The 23648-nt window shown below is 42.8% G+C and overlaps 1 long non-coding RNA gene across 1 annotated transcript in view; it reads left to right on the top strand.

Moving 5' to 3' along the window:
* Window positions 1-20100, top strand: part of LOC134928090 (uncharacterized) — a 72946-nt gene extending 52846 nt beyond the window's left edge. Inside the window, exons 2-3 of the long non-coding RNA XR_010177826.1 lie at window positions 19363-19503; window positions 19898-20100. This is a non-coding gene — a long non-coding RNA (uncharacterized LOC134928090). The remainder of the gene's footprint in view (window positions 1-19362; window positions 19504-19897) is intronic.
* Window positions 20101-23648: the final 3548 nt, after the last annotated feature.

Genomic DNA, 23648 nt, shown 5'->3' with positions numbered 1-23648 from the left:
ATTTCCCAATAGTTGGGGAATTCCTAATTCGGAATCCCCTAGGGATCTGACCACTGCGGTGATAATCAGACAATGTCACACCGTGGAGCAGATAATCTATTTCTTCTTTAAACGCAGTAATTGCAGATAAAGTTGTTCATGAGACTCCTCCCCTCCCGTGTTTAATAAATTGTCTTTGAATCTAATTGATTCAGCGTCTGCATCAGAAAAACTCCACGTCTCTCTTATCGGGAGCGTAATGTTGCGGATACCACTGGTCTCAGCCATGATGTTAATAAAAGTTCACTGTAGCCAACCGTATACACTTCCACACTGAATAGAAACAAACAAGAGCTGTACTGCCACAGCTCCAAAGATCAAAGATCCGATGCTGAGTGGGATATAATGTCATAAATAGACAAATTAAGGTTTGCCATACCAGAACCAGACGCCACCAGAACACCACACAGGTAGACTGACAGATGCAAGTCCCATATATCCACTCCTTTTTGGTTGGCACTACCAGTCAAAAACGTATGGCCCCGGTGCTCCCCCAGGCAACAAACCACAAATAGAGATCAATAAGCAGCTGGCACTCACGGGTTTTTTCAATAATCCATAATCATGTCATCAACGTTTCGATTTTGTTCCAAAATCGTCATCAGGATCATACACAACATTCACAGAACAACAAACAACATTTATAGCTCACCCAAAGTGCGTTACACCTCCTCCGTTTCCCGCCGCCAGCCTCCGGGCGCCGGACGCCTCCCTATGACGTCAGCATCGGCGACGCACGCTATACAGCGCCTCGCGTCCCGTCCAGCGTCCCGTTGCCTGTCAGCACCACGGAGCATAATCACGTGATACACCTCCACAATACTAAAAACAGCAGGAACATGTAAACAATGGCCACATGATAGATATAAATAGTTGCATAGCACTGACCGCTATTATAACAATCCAATAGGGTATCCCAAATATTTCAGTGACGCATTGAAATGAAATATTGGTCTAAGATACACATTATAGTTATATGCATACTCTGAACAATCGGAACAATCAAAGTCTACTGTACACTTCTTGAGATAACATTACACTTAGGATATTCTGAACAAAGGGTTATCTTTTGTTCCATCATGTGACATAGATCAATTTCAAAGGAAAATTGACTTCTATAAATTCAATCGTAATTTAAGATTAAAAGAATTCTTTCAAGCCAAGCAACAGGTAGCGGTTGAAGTGGAATTGTCTGAGCCCTTACCCAAAGCTATCAAAACTCGGTCTAAATTTGACCCATACACTAATAGTGCTTCTTTGAAATGTTTTCAGAGACAGTTGGAGCAGCCATTGACATATTCAGGGAGAACTTCGGTATCCAATATGTCCAAAAAGGACTTTGAGACATTATTACAGTTGAGCAAAGATGAAAGTATTGTAATACGCCCCGCTGATAAGGGGGGTGGGATTGTAATACAGGATATAGAACAATATCGCAGAGAAATATACAGACAACTGAGTGATGGGATGGTATACAGAGTACTAACCTGTGATCCTACTAAGTCTTTTAATGCGGAATTGGGTAAGGTGTTGGCACAGGCGGTGGATGATAAGATCATTTCTCTTGATGTTAAGAATGCTTTGGTTCAGGAACATCCAGTGGCCCCTGTGCTTTACACCTTACCGAAAATTCATAAAGACGCAATTTGCCCTCCGGGCCATCCTATCATCTCGGCTAGAGATTCTGTATATTACAAAACCTCAAAATATTTGGATAGTCTCTTTCAACCAGTAGTCCAGGCTCAGGCTACGTATTTGAACGATACTGCCATGCTTTTACAGAAATTAAGACAAGTACCAAATCCATTGCCTCCATGTTTTCTCTGTACTCTCGATGTTATTAATCTCTACACCAGCATTCCACACGAGGATGGTCTGCGGGCGGCGGAGATTCTGCTCTCGCAGAGTGAGGAATACTGTGGTCCAGATGTGAAATTCTTTGTGAAATTGTTAGAGCTAACATTAAAAAGAAACTACTTTCTGTTTGATAATTATTGGTATATCCAACTGCAAGGCTGTGCCATGGGGTCCTGTGTGGCCCCGGCATTCGCGAATGGGTATATGTTTGGGGTGGAACATGATATCTTCTTTACAGATGTGAACATCAGGGGGAAGATTCTCATGTTTTACCGATACATAGATGACCTGTTCATGATTTGGTTGGGTGAGGAACAGGAATTCCATGATCTTATGGCAAAGGCCAATCAAAGCAACGATCAAATTAAGTTTACCTATACTATCAGTAGGGATCGGGTCAACTATTTGGATGTGTCGATATCATTGGGCCCTGATGGTATACATACCTCTCTCTTTAAGAAACCTACTGATAGGAACAATGTGTTACATTATTCTAGCCAGCATCCTGTGAGCACAAGAAAGGGCCTGCCATTTTCACAGTTCCTTCAGGTACATCGCATTTCTGATAACATGGATAATACCATAAAAGACATAGATAATATGGTCGAACAGTTTGTAGCTAGAGGCTATGATTATGCAGAACTACAGAATACCAAATGCAGGGTTTTGTCTCTTCCTAGAGATCAGGTGTTGTATGAGAATAAGAAACAGACAACTTTGGATAGTAAAATTCCATTTGTACAGAGGTTTAACAGCCAGAATCATAGTGTGGTTAGACGCACTAAGCAGTTATGGCCACTGGTAACCTCAGACCCTGATCTGAAAGTGTTCCATAAGAAGGAAATCATGCCCAGCTTTTCTCTAAATAAAAATCTCAAGGATTGGTTGGTTAGAAACGATATATCGGGTTTTGATAAAAAAAACTACAATGTAAAGAATTTCCTAAGACGTAAACCAGGTTGCTATCGTTGTACAGGATGTACGACGTGTATTTTTTTTTAAACTGGTGACTACTTCTCCCATCCCCACACGGGTAAACGTATTCTAATAAAACAAGTGCTCACGTGTTCTAGCAGACATATAATCTATTTTATACGCTGTCCTTGTGGTCTTTTCTATGTTGGAAAGACCACAAGGCAGTTTAAAGAATGCATGAACATGCATAGGTCGTCCATACGGAAATCGTTGGAGAACCATGCGATTTCTCCTAAGCAACCTGTGGCACGTCATTTTTGAGAGTTTAAACATGGGCTTTCTTCCCTCCGGTACAAAATAATAGACCAGGTCCCCAATTATATCAGAGGTGGCAACAGAGATAATATTTTATTACAGAGAGAGGCTCGCTGGATCCACAGTTTAAATACTGTGGCCCCCGGTGGTCTAAACGAATCTCTTGGCCTTGGTTGCTTTTTGTGAGTATTCTCTATTGTTTGGGAAAGGTTGTTGCATAAACTAGCTTGTGGATAAACTCTTTGACCTAAGTGTAATATTATCTCAAGAAGTGTACAGTAGACTTTGATTGTTCCGATTGTTCAGAGTATGCATATAACTATAATGTGTAACTTAGACCAATATTTCATTTCAATGCGTCACTGAAATATTTGGGATACCCTATTGGATTGTTATGATAGCGGTCAGTGCTATGCAACTATTTATATCTATCATGTGGCCATTGTTTACATGTTCCTGCTGTTTTTAGTATTGGTGGAGGTGTGTCACGTGATTATGCTCCGTGGTGCTGCCAGGCAACGGGACGCTGGACGGGACGCGAGGCGCTATATAGCGTGCGTCGCTGATGGTGATGTCATAGGGAGGCGTCCGGCACCCGGAGGCTGGCGGCGGGAAACGGAGGAGGTGTAACGCACTTTGGGTGAGCTATAAATGTTGTTTGTTGTTCTGTGAATGTTATGTTTGATCCTGATGACGATTTTGGAATAAAATCGAAACGTTGATGACATGATTATGGATTATTGAAAAGACCCGTGAGTGCCACCTGCTTATTGATCTCTCTCTATTTGTGGTTTGTTGCCTGGGGGAGCACCGGGGCCATACATTTTCGACTGGTAGTGCCGGCCAAAAAGGAGTGTGTATATATATATATATATATGTTAACGTGTTTCCTCTGTCACTCCATAAGGGTACATGCTCACATGTATATGGTATCCAAATAGTTGGCGGCACTCAGAGGCTTGAACAAAGTAAAAAAAAAAACCTGTGCAGGGTGTGTTGTGACATTTGTGGACCGTTCCCCTTCTTCAAGATAGGGGAAGGGGATACGGTCCCTGAAACGTCACATTTAATAAACACACCACACTGCAGAGTTTTGTTTTGTTTTACTTTGTACAAGCATCTAGGGCTTGGGGGGACTGGGAAACTGGTGTAGCGGTGTTGGAGGATGTGTCAAAACCACTATGTATGTATATACTGTATGTGTGGAGTGTGTGTGTGTGTGTGTGTGTGTGTGTGTGTGTGTGTGTGTGTGTATATATATATATATATATATATATATTCTCCTGTATTTATGGGTGGCACTCCACATGTTTCAAAGAAGTACAGTATGCACATACGCAGAAATACAACTGATGCTTTAATGTTGCTTCTTTTGAAGATTCAATATCAAAGCATCCGAAATGTTGTTAAGCTATTTCTGCGCAAGTGCTGCGCACAAGTACAGGAGTATATTGTATAGCTTAGAGGACGCTACCTACGCACTGTTTCACCTGAGAGGCTGGGCATTGGGGGGGGGGGGGGGTAGCGATGAAGATTTGCCTAGGGTGCTGAGGAACCTTGCACCGGCCCTGTATATAGGTATGGTGGTCAGAAGGCTTCCAGGTTTTTAGCTACGGCCAGAGATTAATATTAGTCCTGACTACCAGTATAACATCCACTCTTTTTCGGGTGGCTGCTCTTAAACAGTAGGCTCCACGGTTCCAAGTTTCTTTTTTTTATTCCTCCTTTTGGGGTGCAGTGTTTTCTAGAGGTCAGTCTACTAGAGGTAACGTCTTTCCCAGCAGGATTTTAGCTTCTAGGGATCCGATGCTCAGGGCCAGGCTCCAGAGAAGCCTAGTGCCTGACGATGTCTCTTTCCACCAAGTATGGGTGCAAGACAGAGGGCGGCTGCTGCATTTCAGAGACCGTTGGGTGAAGTCATCTTCAGACACCTGGGTGCAGGACGTCATTTCCAGAAGTTACATCATCAAGCTCTGTGGTCCGCCACCATGGCAGTTTTTCCCCACCATTCTTTCCCGGGATTTAGAGAGGAAGGTGGATTTAAACCAGGCTATTACTTCACTTCTCTCAGCGTCATTGCTCCAATTGCACCACTAGAATTGAAACTGGGGTTTCCCTTGTTCGGAAGCCGAATGGATCATTACAATATAAACATAGAATTTGACGACAGACAAGAACCACTTAGCCTATCTAGTCTGCCCCTTTTTTACCATATGTTTACCTCAAACCTTATTTGATACTTATTTCTTTGTAAGGATATCCTTATGTCTATCCCATGCATGTTTAAATTGCTCTACTGTCTTAGCCTCTACCACCTGTGATGGGAGGCTATTCCACTTATCCACTACTTCTATGAAGTAATTGTTTTTCTCAAATTTCCCCTGAACCTTCTTCCCTTCAGTTTAAGTGCATGTCCTTGTGTTCTAATACATCTCTTCATTTGAAGAATGTTTCCCCCAGGACTTTGTTAAAACCCTTGATATATTTGAAAGTTTCTAATTTTAAAGTTTCTATCATGTTCCCTCTTTCTCTTCTCTTCTCTGCTCCAAACTATACATATGGAGATATTTTAGTCTTTCTTTGTATATTTTGTGATATAGGCCATGCATCATTTTAGTTGCCCTTCTTTGTACAGTCTCTAATGTATTAATATCATTCTGAAGATATGGCCTCCAGAATTGAATACAATACTCTAGATGGCCGTACCAATGACCTATATAGTGGCATTATCACTTCTTTCTTTCTGCAGCTGATTCCTCTTCCTATGCAACCAAGCATCTGACTAGCCTTCCTCATTGCTTTGTTACATTGGTTACCTACCTTTAAGTCACATGAAAGTGTGACTCCTAGATCCCATTCCTCCTCGGTAGTTTCCAGTATAGTGCCACTAATACTATATTTAGTCTTTGGAGTTTTGCGACCCAAGTACATGATTGTGTATATTTTGGCATTAAACTGTCATTCCGCCTGATCTTCATTCTTTGCACCTTGAATACCAGGTGGTGGGTGGTTCATTTTCAATTTGAATTTCTCGAATCAGTTATCCATAGCATGGAGACCAAGAAATCTTTGGACTCAGTGGACGTCACAAATGCGTACCCTCATGTTCTGTTTTGGGCAAGTCATCAGTCTCTCCTCCATTTTGCAGCCAGATCTTATCACTATAAATTACAGGCCCTACCATTTGGTATAGTCACAACTATAACGTGTTTTACGCAAGATCATGTCAGTGTTGACCAGCTTTTTGCGCAAGAAGGTAGCACAATCATACCTTATTTAGACGATCTGCAGAGAAGGCCAATTCGGCTTCACAGTTACAATAATGCCTAGATTGTAAAGTTCAGGTACTTCGGTATCATGGCTTGTACCTGAAGTTCGACAAGTTGCACCTGATGCCTTGTCAGTGCCTTCAGTTTCTATTGATGGTGCCATGACTGTAGTTTTGTGAACCCGGCATATATGTGAAGTCCGTGCGGGTAACTGGAAGACTGTGTATATTTGGCTAGTCTGTGGGAATCAGTGAGATGAAGTAGTAAGGAGCAATCCCTGACCACAAGTCGAACCCGGGCCTCAGCAGAGGGAGCCATATCCTGACCACTGGATCACCAGGTACTTTGTATTGATAGCGGGATGGTGAATGTATTGGTGAGAACAAATTGGATATACTGTCACAGGAGTAGATGTTTGTGTACCTAAAGTTACTATGAAATAGGTTCTCTGGAGTTGCGCAGAACTGGGAGGAGAGCTGGAGACGTTGAACCGGACTGGTTACCGTTGAGACTGAGATTCGGACTGGTTACAGGTGAGACTGAGAAACGCACTGTGAACCGGGCTGGGTACTGGTAAAACTGGAACGCAACTGTAATCCAGGCTGGTAAAAGATATAACTGGAAATGCATCTGTATGTAGAACAATGACTGTGGCTGTGACTTTAAGACAAGGCTGAAGAATACAGCGGCTGTGTCTTTAAGATGAGACTGAGGAATACTGCGGGTGTGTCTTTAAGACGAGACTGAAGAGTACTGGATAAAATTGGTAACACAACTGTAATCTAGACTGGGTAGCAAAAAAGCAGAGTTTTACAGGAACTGAGGTAATAGTGTTACCTTTTAGGGAGCTCAACTACTAAGCTCACACTGAGCTGTGTGACACAAGGAACTGGCCACTTCTGTAACACAAGTCTCTTTACTTATACTTACTGGTGGTTGGTGAATGGAGTCAGGTGATTCAGAGAGTCTCAGGCTGGCACAGGATTGGATAGCTCCAGGTCAGGTGATCAGACCCTATCATGTCAGTACTCCAGGTTAGGCTCTGATTTGGAGTGAGGCCTAGCAGGCTGAAGAAACACTGAAGCCTGAATGTCTAAAAATAAACAGAGGATGCTGACTTTTAGGCCTAAACTCCAGATTGCTGAACATAGTGAAGAATCAAAATGCTGCACACAGCTGATTACTGATTACTTATTCCTACTCAGTTGGCTAATCAAGGTAAGCAAACACAGATTTGCAGTCTTCCTGCTGAACTGAACAGATGCAAATTACAGTCAGGATCATGACAGATGGGCTTTGACACATCTCACCAGCGAGTTTTCTTACTGGAGTCCAAAGCACAGACCCTGCAGAACTTGGTTATGTTGGTACTGTCAGTGCCTCATCTGTTGATCTTGTGCATGTTGGGCATGGTAGTCCCCATTTTCGACCCCATTCAGGACATTAAGTTTAACTCAGGGAAATTCCAGTGGGAAATTCTCCAATATTTTACAGGATGCTCAGCATTTCCCTCGTCTCAGTTTTGCATTCTGTCCAATGGTACTTATCAATTCCTAAATTGGTGGCTGGTTTCAGATGATCTCCTTCAGAGATGATCCTTGGTCACTACAAATTGAGTCTCCTAGGATGGGGTGCCGTGCTATTGCATCTTCGACTCCAAAGCCTCTAGTCCTCCATTGATCAGTGTGCTCAAGCTCTGAGCTTCCTTCTGACTCTCTTTTGTGTTCTCATTCCGTCCTAGAGAGCTGGCCATTTTGTATTTAGTCAGACAATGCTATGGTGCGTGCATATGTAAATCATCAGGCAGAAAGAGCGTGGCAGCTATGGCACAGGAAGCTCAATTTTTTTTCTGGTCAGAAACCTTTGTTTCGGCACTCTCAGCAGTGTTCATACAGGAGTAGGCAATTGGAAAGCAGACTTCCTCAACAGAACCATGGGAGTAATTCTGAGTTGATCGCAGCAGGATTTTTGTTAGCAGTTGGGCAAAACTATGTGCACTGCAGGGGAGGCAGATATAACATGTGCAGAGAGATTTAGATTTGGGTGGGTTATTTTGTTTCTATGCAGGGTAAATACTGGCTGCTTTATTTTACACTGCAATTTAGATTGCAGATTGAACACATCACACCCAAATCTAACTCTCTCTGCACATATTATATCTGCCTCCCCTGCAGTGCACATGGTTTTGCCCAACTGCTAACAAAGATCCTGCTGCGATCAACTTGGAATTACCCCCCATGTTTCTCCCAGTGGAGTAGCCTCTCATCCCAAAGGTCTTCCATGTGAAAGACTAATGTATTCTAAGTGAGTTGAAGCTCATGATTAAATAAGAAACTTATTAACCAGTCATACTGTAGATATCTCATCTGTCTGCTCATGCACACTACAGTATCAGACATGGGGGTATATTCAATTGAAGTCGGATCCATTCCAACATGCATTTGTCGGAATGGATCCGACAAAGGCTATTCAATGGCCATCTCAATTCGACTTTTATAAAAAGAGCAGCTGGGAGACGGGGGAGAGCAGCGGCTACAGCAGTGTAGCGCCGTTGCAGGAGGATGTGGCACCGCTGCTAGATCTCACGGCAGCATCCACCCGGCTCCAGCAAGTGGGACCTCACTTGCTGGAGCCAGGTGAACGCTGCCGTGAGCGGAGGTGGTGCCCCATGCTGCGCTGTGCTGTAGCCGCTGCTCTCCCCCATCTCCCCGCTGCTCTCCCCGTCTCCTCCTCTCAGGTCCCTCATCTCAATCCAACTTTTTTTAAAGTCGGATTGAGATGGTCGGAAAGGGGGCCAAAGCCTGTCGGATTTGGCTCAGTTTCCGACATAAGCACGCGGATCGGCAGCTATTCCGCCGATCCACGTGCTTTCTGACAAGTCAGAATTTCCGATTTGTCGGATATTTTGGGGGTATATTGAATTGGTCAGAACCCCTTCTGACCTAAAAAAGTTGAAAACTGACGTCTCTCTGACAGACGGCAGCTTTCGACTTCAATTGAATATACCCCATGATCTCTGTTCTTGCTTACTGGTTGATGAAAAAATTATAATGTATGCTCCATCTCCCTGCTCGAATAAACAGGTGCATTAATGAAGTTGGTTTGGTTATTTAGCCAATAGGACTATTAAGGATTTATATTGTAATTTTGTTACATTGTAACAATGATATAGGAATAATTACAATACCTACAATAGTATTGACTAATTAGACCTATTTTCTGTGTCAAAATTTGAAGGACATATACATTTGAGAGTGAACTAGAGCTCATCAGTAGAGAGGAATTTATATGCATTCTTCCTATATTATTTTCAAATAGGGTACACAAAGAAATGCAACATTTTTCTGTTTATTAAGAATATTCACAGAGAACTAAATACATTTGTATTCAGTACAAAAAATCAAGGAAGGACAATTGTATAAGGATTTGTATTGATAGTGAATTTATTTAAACACAGCCTTTTACAGAAATATGTTCTCTAAACATTTCCCCCTTATGTGATACAGTGTCGGACTGGGGCATGAAGGGCCCACCGGGGGAATGCTGCTGTAGGGGCCCATGCTTAAAGGTGCAGCCAGGTTCCAGTGGGGACATGGCCAGCCACCACAAAGGTTTGGCTAACCATTACATATTCTGTGCCCCTTTGTAAATATATATTAAACCAAATTATAGTGAAGTATAAAGTAACATATGTATAATGCATAAATCCAGTGCACTAGGATAGTCTGGAACTTGATCCCTAGAGGAGGAGGAGGAGGGCCCACAGGCAGTGGGGCCCACCGGTGGTTTCCCCTGTGGGCCAGTCCGACCCTGATGTGATATATGTAAAGGTTACAGTTTACATTTTACATTAAAATTTCAATAAAGAGTCTTCTTTTCTCCCCTTGTATTAAGCTGTTTCAGCTAAACTGGGCAGCTGGAGGGGAGTAGCTTTATAAAAAAAAATTAACAAGTGAAGTGCTAGCTCCCATACCTTTAATATACCCACATGGTCAAGGAACGGCCCCCAGATGGACTCAGAGCCAGAGATTTAATGTTAAGGTCCAAAAAAAAAAACGATTTGCTAGATATGCTGGTCTTTACCTATTTTTCCTCATCAAAACATCCTGTAAGTTCCTTGTCTCAACTTGAATTAACAGTGGTACATATATATAACATGAAAGCTAACAAAACTAAATACAGAAAACAAAGGAAATAAGCAAGGTTACTTTACCCTATTTTTAAGGATTTGAAAATTCAACATTTCTCTGTAATCAGAAAATAAACAATGGGTGAAATACACGGGTAAATGTATGATCTTTCATTGTGGGGGAGAAATGGTATCAGTGCATGTTATGTGCTCTGATACCTCTTCTCCCGTATGTATAATTCTGGCGGTGTGTCCCTGGCTGTGATGGCTGCCTTCTTTGGGCTGCACGTGAGATCTCATGAGACTTGCAAGATCTTGTGCATGCCCAGTGAGCCAGCCAGAGGGGAGACACAGTGCATCAGCACTAGGCTGATGCAATGTGGAGCTCGGCACTGTGGCTTCCTGCTTTGCCTCGGTAAAGAGGCAAAGCAGGAAGGGTTATACCCGCACAATATATGCAGGTATATTACATTTACCCCAGAGTCTTCAACCCACATTAAATCGATGATCTACAGTGTGAATTATAATGTTCACCACTTTAAGTGGTAATGCAGCTTTATGAAGTTTTACTGTTGATTTAAACATTGGACAGTTCCATTTTATTATTATCCTTTATTTATATGGAGCTACAAGGGATCTGCATCGACCCATACAGAGTACATAATCAAATGAGCAAACATGAAAACTGCACTTACAGCTCAAGACAATATAGGACAGGTATGGAAAACCAGGGGTCAGATGCCATCAAAGGGAGTATGGAGTATAAGAGTGTAAGTAAAAAAAGGAAAGACACATGAGGAAAGAAGGCCCTGCTCTTGTGAGCTTACAATCTAAAAGGTGATGGGCTGACAGACCAGGGTGACACAGAAGTGGTAGACAGTGAGCATAGACAAGAGGGTAGGAGGAGAGTTGGCTGGGTTTGGTGAAGAAGTGGGTCTTGAGAGCCCGTTTGAAGGTTTGTAGAGAGGTAGAGTCTGATCAATTAAAATTATGTATGGGTGAACGAAGAAAAAGACAATTCATTTTATTGTATCATGTTTCAACTAGTTTCCTAGCAGGGTTGTTTTAAGAGAGAAGACCTGTGTGCATTATTGAAAGAGTTTTCTCATTCAGACTGGGTTGTACTGTGCATCACATTGTGGATGTGATACATATCGGGTACATACCTGCATTAAAATATCACATTCCGGAGCTTGGTACATATGGGGAATATGGCTAGAACTCCAAAAACAACCGTTTTTGTAGTTTTTGATGCATTTTCTTGTTACAGGTTGAGTATCCATTATCCAAAATTCAAAATCACACATTTTGTGTTCCCCTACTGAGATAATGACACATAGATATGTATATTATATTATATTATATATCTATATAATATATCTATATATACATATAATGTTGGATTTTGAATTTTGGATAAGGGATACTCAACCTGTAGTACAATTGAGGTTCACAATACCTCCAGAGGCGGAAGCTGCAGCTGAACCAATGTAAAACACCTGAAAAAATTCTATTTCCACCAGTAGACTAAGTTATGTGTTTCTTGTTAGTGCAGAGCAGTTACTTTAACTCGGGTTCCGTTGCATAACTTTGGTGAAGTCAAGTTCTGCAGAAGCTTGATCGGAACACCATCTTTCAGTGCGCCAAGTGTGTTTTTTCCTTTATTGCTCCTGTTCCTGATGTGACGTGGAGATCATACATACCTCAGATGTCTCCATAGTTCATAAACAGTCCCTAGAAGTATGTTTCTCCAAAAAAAAATGTCATGTACAGACACAACCCTTACAGTTTTATTATATGTTTAGATTTGTTTTACATTAAAATGCAATTGGGTTTACAAGTACAACATCATAAAAATACAATAAGGACATTTCCAGTAAATGTACGACTGCACAATATACTGTCCATTGAGAGTCAAGTGAGGATGAAAATGCACGTTAGATGAGTCATACCCCTTTCACACCGCACAAATAACCTGGTTTCGACCTGGTATATTGCCAGGTCGACACAGGTTGCTGTGCAGGTAATTCAACCTGGGTTATAGGAAGGGTTATTACCAGGTAATTATGGGGTCAGGCGCAGTGTGAATGGGTTACCTGGGTCGATGCAACCTGGTACCCGTTCACTGCATAGGAAGAGGCAGCACGGAGATGATGTCATCTCGCAGCACCACACCCGCCCTCGAGGCCAACTCTGTCACCGCCTACGGATGGCAACCCAACCCGGCATATTGCCAGGTCAGAATAGCGGTGTGTTAGGTCCAATGCCAGGTCCCACCTGGAAAGGACCCGTTTCCAATTCCCTGGACGGACCCGGCATTGTTATGTGAAAGCGTTATAAGAAAGGTCTGGGGTAGAACTGGCAAAAGGAAATTGCATTGTGATCAACTAACATCCCATTGTAGGCAAGCCCCTTTACAGCATACCAAAAATAATAAATAGCATCTTCTGCATATTTTTTAGTAATTTTGACAAAGTTTGGGTATATTGAACAATCAGAAAGCAAAGGTGTCACTAACTCAATTGCACTCAAAAAACTGTTGACGTCGGATTATTGGATATGGTAGACTCAATCTGTATTGGTTGTATTCCAGAGGTTCAAGGTACCCAAATGGTCCAGGTATTAAGTTGATCCATGCTTTGCCACAGGTGACTTAATTAGCACCTCAGTGAATTTGAAATAAACATCTGTGCTGAGCTATGGCTATACATAAAACCTGGACCTTTGGGGTGCCTGAGGACTGCATTTAAGAAACTCTAGTTTTATGCCTATTTGTGCATTCATACTGTACATTCTGGGGCAGATGTATTAACCTGGAGAAGGGATAAAGAAGTGATAAGCGCAAGGTGATAACGCACCAGCCAATCATTACGGATTTGAAAAATGACAGGAGCTGACTAGCTGATGCATTATCACCTTGCACTTATCACTGCTTTATCCCTTCTCTAAGCTTAATACATCTGGCCCACTGTGTGATGAGTGCATGTACTGTACTTTAACCATGTCATTGCTAAGGCAATGTGTGTTTGGACTGGTCATATTTTAACATCAATATCAGTAATTTGTCTATTCTCTACCCACAATTATATTTTGTGGTTTTCTTTAGAAAAATAGAATTTTCATTAATTGCGCTTTAATCCTTACACAGCAACCAGAATTTACTCTAAATATGCATAAAAGTTTTCTTAATTACAATATTTCTTTCCCATGCCTAAGGGTGACACTTGCTGGGGAGGGCGGCACAGCATGCTGCCCTGCAATACCACTGGCCAGATTAGACCAGGGGGTAAATTTACTAAAATGGGAGTTCTATATAAGATGGGATGTTGCCCATAGCAAGCAATCAGATTCTACTTCTCATTTATCTAGCACCTTCTAGAAGATAATACCTGGAACCTGATTGGTTGCTATGGGCAACATCCCATCTTAAATAGAACTCCCATCTTAGTAAATTTACCCCCAGGTGATTCTTTTTATTGTTTTTGTCACTAAAATGTGAGCCAGGGCTTCAGATTGTCACTAGCCTTGCTGGCTAGTCACACGCATTACCTCAGTGATCAGAATGGGATGGGGTAAATTGAGAAAAGAGTCTTTAGATAAACCAGATCATCTAACATTCAATACAAAACTTTGGGAAAATGTATGAAATTGATAAACTATACATCCTTTCATGCTATTTACCAGATGCAGCATTGGTAATTGAGAGGCAAGTTATATTCCAAAGGGTTGCACCCATTAGTTGCCGGTTCTTTCTCTCTCCCTGTGTTGAACAGGCATTCTCCCTGTTCCCGATCCCACTAATAATTAGTAGTTATCTTGTTTGATTAGCATTTGATGTGTAACTACATACTACGGATCTAGTATGATATCCTGATGGACAGGATGCCGACGGTTAGAATATCAACAGCAGCATCCCTACAGCCCCCGAGTAAGTACCCTAACCTTCCCCTGTTCCCTACCCTAACCCTACCTGGTGGTGCCTAACCCTCCCTTGCCCGCTGCCTAACCCTAGCCCTCCCCGCTTGGTGCCTAGCTCTCTCTCCCCGGTACCTAACAACCTTCCCATCCTTGAAGCCTAACCCCCCTTCTAGTGCCTAACCCTCCCTCTCTGGTACCTAAAAATAAACTACCCTCCCTGCACCCTAACCCCCCTTCTAGTGCCTAACCCTCCCTCCCTGGTACCTAAACTTCACCCCCTGCACCCTAACCCCCCTTCTAGTGCCTAAATGTAACTTTCCACCCTCCGCGGCAAGACACAAAAAAACTACAATCAGGATTTGGGCTGTCGGTATTTTGACGCCGGCAGCCCGAGCTCTTTCGGGATTTAGATGTCGGGCTTATGGCTTCTTCGGGATTCCGGTGTCAGTATTTCCACCTCTGGAATCACGTCCATCTGGACATTAACTGCATTCCGCTCCAACTGGCTTACGTACTCATTTTCTGTGCTGTGGACATTTACTGGAATGTATATGCATTGTGTACTGTGATTGTCTTTATTTTTCTTAGCATCTTTTGTACTCCCAGTTAAGCCTCACCTGTCATATTCCTGGTACATCTGCTTTTGTCACCTGCCTCGGAGAGATACACATTTAATTCCAAAATATTTATTTGTTTTTGCCCACATTTTGCAGTTACATTTAAATCCAACTGTTAATGAGGTCCTAAAAAACTTAGGGCCTAATTCAAGGTTGATTGCAAAAGCAAAATCTTCCTCTAATGGGCAAAACCATGTGCACTGCAGGGGGGCAGATATAACATGTGCAGATAGAGTTAGATTTTGGTTGGTTATATTGTTTCTCTGTAGGGTAAATATTGGCTGCTTTATTTTTACACTGCAATTTAGATTTCAGTTTGAACACACCCCACCCAAATCTAAAGGCCAGTACTCACTGGCAGATGTGGGGAGAGATGTGTGCTTAGCGAACCGCTCAGCACACATCTCTCCCCCGCTCAGCACAGCGTGATCTGTGCTGAGCGTGCAGGGGGGCCGCTCATTTAACCCAGCGGGTGAAGTGAGCGACCCGCTGGATTGGCCTGCACCAGCGATAGCGATGCGCGGGGCTGCGCATCGCTATCGCTGTAGGGGGTACACATGGAGAGATCACTGCTTAAAATCTAAGCAATCTAGTGAGATTGCTTATATTTTAAGCAGCGATCGCTCCGTGAGTACCCCCCCTTAACTCTCTCGGCACATGTTACATCTGCCCCACCTGCAGTGCACATGGTTTTGCCCATTAGAGGATGATTTTGCTTTTGCGATAAACCTTGTATTAGGACCTTAGTAAGAATGGAAAGGGAGGGTAGAGGGAAGTATAAAGAGAAACATCAAAGGCTGAAGGAGAGTGTTTGAGAAAAAGACAAGTAGGCAGAAAAGTCATAACCATAGGAGCTAGAATGGTGTGACTCAAGAAAATAGATGGCTGACTCCAGAAAGGATGGTGAACAATAGTTAAACAACTTAACTGACAAATTTATCCCTAAAAATCATTCAGAAATTGTAAGTTGTTTTTTTTTTTAAAGTTATAAATGTATTTTTAAAAATATATTTAAATATTTTATTTAAAAAATACATACTTAGAGGGTGTTTTACACCCCGCCGCCGAAAAGGGAGTGTGGCCGCAGAAAATGGGCGTGGCCTTGCGGCAATGCTGCGATCGATAGCCACGGCTTCCGTTCTCGTCACTATGGGGGCATGGCCAGCTCTCAGTGAGCTGCTGGCATGCCCCCAGTATCTCTGTCTCCGTGAATAGACGCTGTGTGCGCATGTGCACAGCATCTATTCACCTTGCTCTGCAGCGAGTGCAAGAGCCTCCCCACTGCGCGACACTGCTGCCCGTGGGGGGGGGAAACGGGACTGTCCCGCGAAAATCGGGACAGTTGGGAGGTATGCAGAATGGATTTCTTCCATTACAGATGGAGAAGCAGCGGGCAGCACCATCATATGTGATACAACCAAGCCAGGTAATGGACTCCTGGCTGCTGTCGTATCACATGCAACTGTGCTAAGCAGATGGTTAAGTGGGACAGGCAAGAAAGTAGAATGAGAGGAAATCATCTTACTAGAAATAAACAAGCATCTCCCAAATAATAAGCAATTCAAAGCCCACCAGTTCTTCCCAAAATACTGTTCTATCATGTGAGCAGAATTTATTGTTTTACTGTATATTCATTTAGTGATTCAGGTTTGTAGATTCTTCCTGTGTTTACTTTGGGTGGGTTTCCTCCAGGTACTCCAGTTTCCTTCCACAATGCAAAAATATACTGGTAGATTAAGTGGCTCTCAACAAAAATAAAAAATAACCCTAGTGTACAAGCGTGTGCATGTATATGTGTTTAGGGCAGACTAGATGGGCCAAGTTGTTCTTATTTGGCATCAAATTCTATATTTATATGTAACCTTATATTGCTAGCTGCCACATCAGTGTCAGGAAAATGTGAGTTAGATTAGTAGTTAGTACTAAATTGGCTGATCACAGAATAAAACCTGTCTGTACAGTTTGGCCTAGGGAGGATTCTACTTAGGAGGTTTGTTTGGTTTCTGTCACATGATTTATGAATATGTAATTTAAATAATGTCTATGCTCCTACAACTAAATAATGAAACAAAACATCACATTTCTAAGGCTGATGCTGCATTTGTGTTACTTTTCACCACTTTCTAAGTGTTTGTAACAGGAAGCGGTTAGTATACCGCTACTCAGGATCCTGGCTGTCAGAATACCATCGCTGGGATCCTGATTCGTGGTGAAATGCTGGCGACACAGGCTTATCTCCTTTTGGCAGGTGTCCACGACACGATACAGGGAGAATATAACGTGGCGAGTGCAGCGTGCCCGCTAGGCCGCGGCCGGCATACTGGTGGCCGGGATGCCGCTGTCGGCATACTGACGGCTGGCATACCAGTCACTGGTAATTATTATGTAGGGCTAATTCTGAGTTGATCGCAGCAGCAAATTTGTTAGCAGTTGGGCAAAACCATGTGCACTGCAGGGGGGACAGATATAACATCTGCAGAGAGAGATAGATTTGGGTGGGGTGTGTTCAAACTGAAATCTAAATTGCAGTGTAAAAATAAAGCAGCCAGTATTTACCCTGAAAAGAAACGAAATAACCCACCCAAATCTAACTCTCTCTGCAAATGTTATATCTGCCCCCCCGCAGTGCACATGGTTTTGCCCAATTGCTAACAAACTTGCTGCTGCGATCAACTAAGAATTACCCCCGTAGTCCTTTGTAACAGACAGAGATGAACACACTTTATTACAGTTTGCCTAATCAGTTATTATTAAAATTTATTTATAAAGTGGCAGCATGTTCCCTATTAAAACACACTTCTTTTATTACTAAACTATTGTGGTTATCACACCGTGGGGCCTATTTATCATTTAATATTTGTGGCATAGCCTCAGTAAATACTTGTTTTAAGGTGATAACCGCAAATATTAAGTATCACCCCAATGTATGAAAGAGTGATCAAGTGCCGGCCTCCTTACGTGGGGGAGATAGGGCAAAGAAACTTTTACAGTTAGAGACCCGCAGGATATTGCTGTTAGACACACTAAGTCCTAGGGGTTTAAATGAGTCTCTAGGTTTAAATAATTTTCTGTAAACAATTTGGGTAAATTGACACCTAGGGGGAAATTTACTAAGATGGGAGTTCTATTTAAGATGGGATGTTGCCTATAGCAATCAATCAGATTTTACTTCTCATTTATCTAGCACCTTCCAGAAAATAATACAAGGAATCTGATTGGTTGCTATGGGCAACATCCCATCTTAAATAGAAATCCCATCTTAGTAAATTTACCCCCTAGTTTGATACACTATGTTTCAGTGGGATACGGTCGTTAGGTCGACACAACTTAGGTCCACAGTCATTAGGACGACCACTGAAGGTCGACATGGGCATTAGGTCGCTATGTACTAGGTCAACATGTGCATTAGGTCGACATGTACTAGGTCGACAGGTCAAAAGGTCGACATGAGCTATTAAAAAAAATTAACTTTTTGGACTTTTTCATACTTTACGATCCACGTGGACTGCAATTGGGAACAGTAACCTCCATTCGCCGAACACCGCGTTCGCTCGCCTTGCCTGAAGCATGGTGAGCGAACATGGTGCAATAATTGGGGTTCCCCGTCACTTTACGAAGAAAACGACACAAAAAAGTCCAAAAATCATGTCGACCTTTTCACCTGTTGACCTAGTACATGTCGACATAATGCCCATGTTGACCTAGTACATATCAACCTAATGCTCATGTCGACCTTCAGTGGTTGACCTAAGTTGAGTCGACCCAATGACCCATACCCGTTCCAGTATGTTTTTCTAGTTGCCTCCTTTTGGTAGAATAGGGATATGTGTTATTGCCCAATGCAGATATGGAAATGGTTTAGACAAGAAGGCATTTCAGTACTCCAGGCATAAGCTATAGGCAAACTAGTGTATTAACATTTCCATTTGTTATTATGACATTTTCCTGTAGCTATACGATCTTGGCTCCGATAGATTACAGATCATATGTTTGATACGGATGACTCAGTTGATAGTAGACAGATAGATGCATACTTGAGTCCCATTTAATTGGTTATTGGAATAATAATACTAATTTACACACAGGGACATTCTGCATCAAATGGAGGTAAGCATGAAATATTTGCCTGTCATTAGATCCTGGGATTATTCTTGGCCCGCTTTATTACAGCAGACACAGATAGTGTCTTTTTTTTTTTTTTTTTAAATATACTTACAATTTTTTGGTAACAAATGATACAGCATCAATATATGTTTGATTATATGTGTTTGATTATAATTGCACAATAGTTTTGTTTACCTAGGTTGCCATGGGGACAGCCACGGCACCCTGCTGACAGGCACGCATAATGACACTTTCGCACATGTGACCACGATGGGGAGCGGAAGTGAAGGATGCGGAAGCCTGGCGGGAGCGTTTGGGAGGCAGCTGGAGGCAGCGCTGGGTAAGGTATTTATTAGTTTGTTTGCACTATTGCACTTGTGTGTGTCCCCTGATGACAGGGTCCCCGAAAAGGTAGACCATTTATTAAAGCACCACATTGTGGTAGACTCTGTGGTAGTGTAGGACCTGCAAGAAGGTGGGGTACCTTGGCGATCGGTTTGCAGGCTTCTGTGCATTGGCCAATTCACTAACTAAACCCTCATCATTTATTTATTTATTTATTTATTTATTGGTGTGGTGAGAATAAGTGAGCTTGCGATGGTGAGTGCTGAATTTTCTGTTTGTATGTATATGTATATATATACAGTATATATATATATAGCCATTTTAAATTTAGAGATTATTATAATTGTTTTGTATGTTAGCAATGTTAAGTATGTTTTTATTTTTTTTAGAGTGTTGGCCAAGTTGGGACTAGCTGTTGTGAACAACCTGGTCACTGTCAGAGGCAGCTTAACATACAAAGTAATGTTGAATGATGATGACAGTTCCGAAACTTTGTCTGCGCTGTGGCACTAGCAGTGGGAAGGAAATGGAGAGATGATTTATGACACACTTTATTGTAAAAAAATAAAAAATAAAGACACAGTGTATCATTTCCAGTGAGGATGAAGTGCTTTACGGATTTAAGACGGCTAGAAAAAACACTACAAATTTGAAGATACACTGGCAGACACACCTCGGCAGCGAGAAGTTTCTGCTGTTATCAAGGGGTGAGAACTGCTGGGAGCACGATGTCACATAATGCGTCACTCCCTGTCCTACCCTGCAGCTGTGTCATAAAGAGGAGCATGCTGCCTGTCACTGTGTGTGTACATCTGCGGGGTAGCGGTGAGCGGCTGGCTGCTAGTGAACAGGCTGACTGAGAGACACAGTGAAGGAGGTGGTTGGGGGAGGCAGCTGAGAGAGAGAGGCTGAAAGACACAATGAAGGAGGGGGACAGGCTGAGAGACACAATGGGGAGGGTGGGGGCATGCTGAGAGACACATAATTAAAGGGAGCAGGCTGAAAGACAGAGCGTGATGGAGGGGCAAGCTTAGAGACAGAGTGAATGGGGAGCAGGCTGAGAGATGCATAATAAAGGAGGTGGCAGGCTGAAAGACACAGATTGAATGGAGGTAGGCTGAGAGACAGATTTAAAGGGAGAGGTCTGAGAGTAGCAGGAGGGAGATGACAGTGTGGCTGAGAGATGCAGGTGGAAATGATGATGTGGCTGAGAGACACAGGGGAGAGATGGTGTGGTTGAGAGACAGAGTGAGATTATGGTGTTGCTGAGAGATGCAGGGGGGAGATGATGGTGAGGCTGGGAGACACAGAGGGTAGAAGGTGACACATGTGGCATGAGTCTGGTTGAACCTCTGTTGTATGATGATGACTTTGGTTATATTCCTACACAAACAGTCATTTTCTGTACCATGTGATTTCCTACATGAATAGTGAATACTGACTGAAGATGATGTCTGACCAGGGCGGATACATTTCTTCAGAGGTTCCCCATTGTGAAAAACCAGCATATAGGTAAGGTGAATTTGCAATGGAAAGAAATATTCCCAGAGTGATGAGAAATGGGTGGTATGTCATGTTCCTTTCTTTCTTACTTCCTTTCTTTCCTCACACTCACTGCTTGACCCATTCCAGTCTGGCTTCCATCCTCTCCACTCCACTGAAACTGCCCTTACAAAAGTATGCAATGACCTCCATGCTGCTAAATCTAAGGGACACTACTCTATACTTATTCTACTTGATCTCTCTGCTGCTTTTGACACTGTGGACCATCCTCTCCTACTGCAAATTCTTCACTCCATTGGTCTGCGTGACACTGCCCTCTCTTGGCTGTCCTCCTACCTTTCTGACCGCTCTTTCTCTGTCTCCTCTCATGACTCCACCTCCCCCTCACTTCCACTAACTGTAGGGGTACCCCAAGGTTCTGTCCTTGGTCCTCTTCTCTTCTCTCTCTATACGTCCTCACTAGGTAAGCTCATTAGTTCTTTTGGTTTCCAATATCATCTCTATGCTGATGACACCCAAATCTATCTTTCCTCTCCAGACCTCTCCCCTGCTCTCCTCACTCGTATCTCCAACTGTCTCTCTGATACCTCTTCCTGGATGTCCCAGCGCTTTCTTAAACTTAACATGTCTTAGACAGAGCTGATCATCTTTCCTCCCTCCCGCATAACCTCACCTCCTACAATCTAATTATCTATTGATGGCACTACTATCTCCTCTAGCCCCCAAGTGCGCTGTCTTGGAGTAATCCTTGACTCCTCCCTCTCCTTCAAACCACACATTCAGCACCTCTCACAAACCTGCCATTTTCATCTAAAAAAATATTTCCCAGATCAGACCCTTTCTGACCCAGGATGCTACTAAGACTCTTATCCACTCACTGTTCATCTCCAGACTGGACTACTGTAATCTGCTCCTGACTGGCATTCCTGACAAATACCTTTCTCCACTCCAATCTATCCTCAATGCTGCTGCCCGGCTCATCTTCCTCACCAAACGCACTACGTCCACCTCTCCTCTCTTACTAGACCTTCACTGGCTCCCCTTCCCTTTCAGAATCCATTTCAAGCTTCTCACACTCACTTACAAAGCCCTCACCCACTCCTCTCCCATCTACAACTCTGACCTTATCTCCCTTTACATTCCCACCAGTCCTCTTCGCTCTGCTAATGCACGCCGACTCTCCTGCCTACGGATTACTTCCTCCCACTCCTACCTCCAAGATTTTTCACGTGCTGCATCACTTCTTTGGAATTCCCTACCTCTCCCCCTCAGACTCTCCACCTCTACAAAACTTCAAACGATCTCTCAAGACCCACTTCTTCACCAAACCAAGCCAAATCTCATCCTAACCCTCTGTTCTACGCTCTCTATGTACCCCATCTGTGTCACCCCTGTCTGTCTACCCCTCCCCTTTAGAATGTAAGCTCTCACGAGCAGGGCCCTCTTCTCTCATGTGCTTATCCTTTCTTACTTTAATAATCTTCAGCTGCACCACATCCAGCAGTCTTCTGCCACCTGATACTTATTCCAGTGTCATCTGCTGATGTAACTATGTTTATTTACCCTGTACTTGTCCTTAACTGTCATCAACTGTAAGTTGCTGTTTTCCTGTTTGATTATTTGTTTATGTATTCTGTAATTGGGTGCTGCAGAACCCTTGTGGCGCCATATAAAGGATAATAATAATAATAATAATAATGTTGACATGTCCCCATTTTCCATGGCCATGCCCCTTGTGGCATGTGGCCAAGCCCATTTTTATGGCTCGCCTTTGGTGCGCTCACACAGTACCACTACAATTATTTTTTCTACTTGCACCACTGTATATATGACTTGTGTGTGTTGTTTGCTTCAATAACATAACTTCCATTACTCCAAACTCTATGACACTGAAATCAAGCAAGCCTCCTCTAACCCGCAGAAATACTAACTCTATTAATTTTCAACAACTTTCCATCTCTTTGCAACAACTGCTCTCACCAATTTCTACATTTATCTCTCCTGAGACTGCTGTATCCCACCAGACTCTAGAGAGAGCCCTTGAAGTGGATCCAGCTACCCATCACCCTCCACGTAGTCTTAGATGCCAACCATGGCCTTCTAAATCAACAAGACACCTCCAAAAACTGTCATGTAAAGTAGAATGTCAGTTGCTTAAATCTCGGAATCCAAGTGACTTCCTCAAGTATAAGAACATAAGACCACCTACCACTCCTATCGTAATGCCCTGGATACTGTAAACAAACATATTTCCAATCTCTCATCTCTTCTCATGCCACCAACCCCAAGTGACTTTTTAATAGATTTAAATCACCTCTCCAAGCTACTTGAGAGACTTGCCTACACTCGCCTCACACACTTTCTTAACTCCCACAACTTATTGGACCCACTTCAGACAGGCTTTTGTGCCCAACACTCCACAGAGACAGCACTGACAAAAGTAATGAATGATCTGGTCACTGCTAGATCGAAAGGCCATTACTTATTCTTCTAGATCTTTCTGCTGCTTTTGACACTGTTGACCACTCTCTGAACACTACAATCATTAGATCTTCAGGACTCAGCCCTTTCTTGGTTCTCATCCTACCTCTAATCACTCTTTCAGTGTTTGCTTCTCTGATTCCACCTCCTCTTTGC

Source organism: Pseudophryne corroboree, chromosome 5, assembly GCF_028390025.1.
Source record: "Pseudophryne corroboree isolate aPseCor3 chromosome 5, aPseCor3.hap2, whole genome shotgun sequence".
Classification (NCBI taxonomy): Eukaryota; Metazoa; Chordata; class Amphibia; order Anura; family Myobatrachidae; genus Pseudophryne; species Pseudophryne corroboree.
The sequence above is the reverse complement of the archived record's forward strand: the minus strand, read 5'-3'. Positions and strand labels throughout refer to the sequence as shown.